The sequence below is a fragment of the Micropterus dolomieu genome, linkage group LG02 (assembly GCF_021292245.1).
Source record: "Micropterus dolomieu isolate WLL.071019.BEF.003 ecotype Adirondacks linkage group LG02, ASM2129224v1, whole genome shotgun sequence".
Lineage (NCBI taxonomy): Eukaryota > Metazoa > Chordata > Actinopteri > Centrarchiformes > Centrarchidae > Micropterus > Micropterus dolomieu.
Window position 1 is genome coordinate 15,012,854 of NC_060151.1, and position 4,618 is coordinate 15,017,471.

Consider the following 4,618-nt stretch of genomic DNA (forward strand, 5'->3'; position numbering starts at 1 on the left):
ACTATCCACAACCTGTAGGAGGAATTCATATACATTAAATTACAACATTAAATAAAGAATATAATGTTCAGTTAATAGTATACTGTTGGTATAATGTTAATATATTAATTACTATATTCATTATAATTTCATACTATTTTACCAATAGTTGAATATTAAATCCAGTTACAGCAGTTTCATTTCTGTGGGTTGTTTTTACTCATTAAATCCTTGTGTAAGCAAAAGGCTCTACATTAGTCTCTAATGTGTTAATGCTAAGTACTAACTTCAATATTTGAAAGTTTGCTGAAGCATGTCAAACTTATTTTAATGTCATGCCCCATTCAGGCTGTGATTGGTCGGTTGACGAATAGTGAGGTTGGCTTTGTGAAAAGTTGAAAATGTTGAACAACAAAAGGCATCGATACAGCGAAAGTTAAATGGTCAGCAAGACAAACCCAAATCCTTCCTTAACTTCTTCCAGTTTTCTTCTTTCTTACTGCTTTAGCTGCTGATAACTCTGTCACAGAGCGACCGAAGCACCGGCATTTCTCTTGGTGCTGCGAGGGAATGCAAAGTATTGTGAGGAAATGCAAAACATTTTGCGAACGACCGCAAAAATAGTCCTCTAAAAAATTCCTCTCATGATCCCTCGGAGACACCATACTCAGGCATTCTTTATAGCTTTTAAATATGTTTCTCCTGTAGATCACCTTATTTTATATCATCCCTACTGAGTCAACACACATGATTTAGTCTTCCCTCCTATTTTGTGTCTTATGTTTGGGGAAGTAACCTCTTTAAATGTGTTTGTGGCACCTTTTCACCAAAATGAAACTAACCGACCACACCTTTGATCAGGCAGAAATCTCACCACAAACACACACACTTTAACTTCAGTAGCTCTAAAGTGCAGCTCACAGTGCCAAACAGAGCACATTTGCACCTCAGCTTTTGACATTATATTTTTATATTGAAACTCTCATCTCATCTTGGCAGCGCGTCACCGTGCGTCACTCCTGGATAACCATAAATGGACAAAGAAGCAGGTTGTGGGTGGAGCTGAGGTGACGTGTTGCTGAAACCACTCCCGCCTCGCTCGACCAAGTAAGCTCAGGCTAAGGAGCTAATGGTATATGCTACTCTGCGTTAGCAGAGGTAGCTTCTAAACCCACGCTGTTATATGATCAGTTTTACAAAGTATTCCTAATACACAAGCAATAGCTTAAAAACAAATTAAATTAAACTCTTGTCTTGCATTCATTAAAACATCAATATTAAAAGGTTACAAATGTAAAAGTATTTTGAAATAATGTGTTGTAAGAGTTATTATAATGATAGAATCTGTTGATAAGAACCCAGTGTCAAAATTTCACATCAGTAGTGTTTAGCTGTTGTGAGTAAAAAGAAAAGGCTGAGCAAAGCAGGAGCTGGAGAGCTGGAAGCTGGAGCTGTTCTCTCCTGAAGAGCTGGACACAGCAAATCACATCTGGAGGGTTCTGCAATCAGCTCTTCTGGCACCTGTAAAGACAATAATGGGTAGATAGTTAAGCAGCTTCTTCCCAACTGCCATAAAGCTACTGAACTCTGAGATCGCCTCAGCATGATAACCTCTCTGGCGTGTGACAGTAATTAGGGGTGGCAATGTTAAATACACTGTTTAGTAATATACGGTTTGCTGCTGGACACTGTGCAATAATAATCCATTCTGCTAGACACCTCCTGACTACTCAAATCAGATCTTATTGAAATTTTATTGTTTGGCTAAGCCTTTGCTTTACAACTTCACACAAGCCTTTTCTTCAAAGCATTATCATCCTAATGTCTAACACTAAGGTTAATCTAATACATTTTGGCTTCTCTTTTCCTACTGACTTGTCTTTGACTCCTTAAAAGCTGCGGTTAGAACACAGTAACTCCCGTTAACATATCTCTCGTATCTGGTTTATTAGTGTAACAAGCTAAGCTAAGAAGCTATATGCCAACAGCAATACCTGTTAAATATAATTTACATATACATTTACATTAATAAAATACAGGAATTTCACTCACCAACTGGAACACGGACTACCAGGAGGTTCTCTCTCCAATAAACTGCACCGCCTGCCATTATTTTCATCAGATTTACAGTTACAATTGCATTCTAGGTGTATTAGAAGATATTCTGTTGCATTAAAAGCTTCCTCGTGATGGTTTTGATGGTTTATTGCATTAAAATATAGCTTTTTTTATCAGGCGAAGATTAAAATATCAGATTTTTTCTTTATTGCATCTCCATGTAGTCTGTAAAATTAAAATAAATATATTAATATACAATGGATTTATATTCCTTAGATTATGACTTTTCAAAGGAGACCAGCATTATGCATCTAGGCCAAATGGTTGAGGATTTATTCCTGATTCATTTTGGGTATGTTATTTTAGGCGTTTTTTGGGGGAAAAGGTGCCTGTTTTCTTAAGAATTAATATAATTTAAACAGGTGAGTTATAAAAACAAAACCTCACAGTTGTCATGAAGGGCAAAATTAGCTATATACACTAAAACCATTTTTTGAACCAGGCTGTAAACATATTTTATTCTGCTGTAAAGTTGGGCATTTTAACATGGAGATTGAGTCCCTTCTGCAGCCAGCCTCAAGTGGCCACTTGATGAATTGCAGTTTTAGCTATTTCCTGTATGTTGTCACCGATGAAACCAGAAGTTTGCAGCTTGATGAGAAAGCATCCAGGAACTGCTACCTCTACTGTACACACACACAGACAGACACACAGTATCTAACTTATCTCTCCCCTTCTCCCGCAGTCATTGATCCACCACACTAACGTTAGTGAATTTAGCGAGTTCTATATACAATTTGATACACCAACAATCCCATTAGGTTATTTCAAACTTGCGCAGAGAATGACTGCCAAGCAAGGGCGTCACTTTGTGTTGAAAAGTGGTCGGGACATAAGGGCTCAGATTAGGAGCATGATGATACCGTTAGGTCACGAGACATGACAATGCATACAAGTTCAAGTTTATTTATATAGCACATTTAAAAACAAAACTAGTTGACCAAAGTGCTTTCCACAATAGACAACAAATATACATGACAAAAGTAGAAAAAGTAAAAAATTAAATAAATGTCACTACTCAACTCTGTTTGAAGGCCAATGAATAAAGATAGGTCTTTAGCAAGGTTTTGAAAGTGTCAGGAGTCGTGGCATTTCTTATTTGAACAGGTAAAGTATTCCAAAGATTAGGAGCAGCTACTGAGAAGGCTCGGCCACCTTTAGTTTTTAACCTGGATCTGGGGACATCACGGAGCATCTGATTGGATGACCTCAGTGCTTTGACTGAAGTGTGTACATGTAAAAGTTCTGATTAATAAGAAGGTGCCAACAAGCAATAAAATCTTAAAATCAATCCTAAAGCGGACAGGAAGCCAGTGGAGCGAGGCTAAAACAGGGGTAATGTGCTCATGCTTTTTAGTTCCTGTTAGACGTCGGGCTGCTGCATTCTGAACTAACTGTAACCGATAGAGAGATGACTGATCCACTCCAACATACAAACAGTTACAGTAGTCGGGACGAGACGAGACGTTATAAATGCATGGATTACTTTTTCAAAGTCTTTGCGTGGTAGGTAGGGCTTGACTTTGGCCAACACTTAATTTTCTGCATTCTGGAGAAATGTTCTGCTCCAATATATGGTGGAAATGTCTTTATATATATAAAGAGCAACAAAAAATTTAGCTGGAAGAAGACAATTCATAAATATAAAAATATAACAGAATATAATGCAGTAATCAGCTGCTTGTTTTTTTTTTTTTTTGTTTACCTTAAGTTACTTTTTTGGATAATGCACATTTGTTTCTTCTATATTTAAATTTCATTGCATGTTTTCTTATTGTGCAAATAAAGCATTTTTATTATTTTTATTATTACATTTTATTATGTTAGTTTCTTGTCACAAGCTATTTTTCAGAACATCTTTAACAAATTCATTCAAAAAGTGATGGGGACAAAATCAGCCATTTCAAACTGTGGTGGGGACATGTCCCCAGCATCCCCAATGTAAATGACACCTATGCTGCCAAGCAACTGTGTTCTTGTTACTTGGTAGGTGAGGGCAGATCCAGGTCACAGGCCATGGAAGCCCCAATTGTCCAAAAGTCAGTGCTTTGCAACACATTTTCCAACGAAGGTTAAAATCAAGGGCAACTGGACTTGGTTGAAGATACTGGAAGACGTTTCGTCCCTCATCCAAAGGACTTCTTCAGTTCTGACTGACTGGCAGGGAAACTCAGCTATTTAACCTCAGTGGGGTCGTTATCCCGGGTCATCGATACCGCTGGTTCGTTAGTGTTCCTGGTTGCTGTGACGACAGTCGTTACAGTCGTTATGACTACCTGTGGCCAAGACTGAACGACCATCGTTGGTATCTTCACCTGAGGCCAATAGGTTACGTTTGTTGAGTTTCCTGGGAAGTGATGAAAGGACAGCATTGTAAGTGGGGGATAAGTGGTGGCGTAGACCCCCTGCTCTGTTCAATGACGGCTTCTCAACCCTGGTGTAGATGGCTTCCTTGACACCTCTTTCAAACCATCCATCTTCTCTGTCTAAAATGTGCACCCTGGCCAACGACCCCACTGAG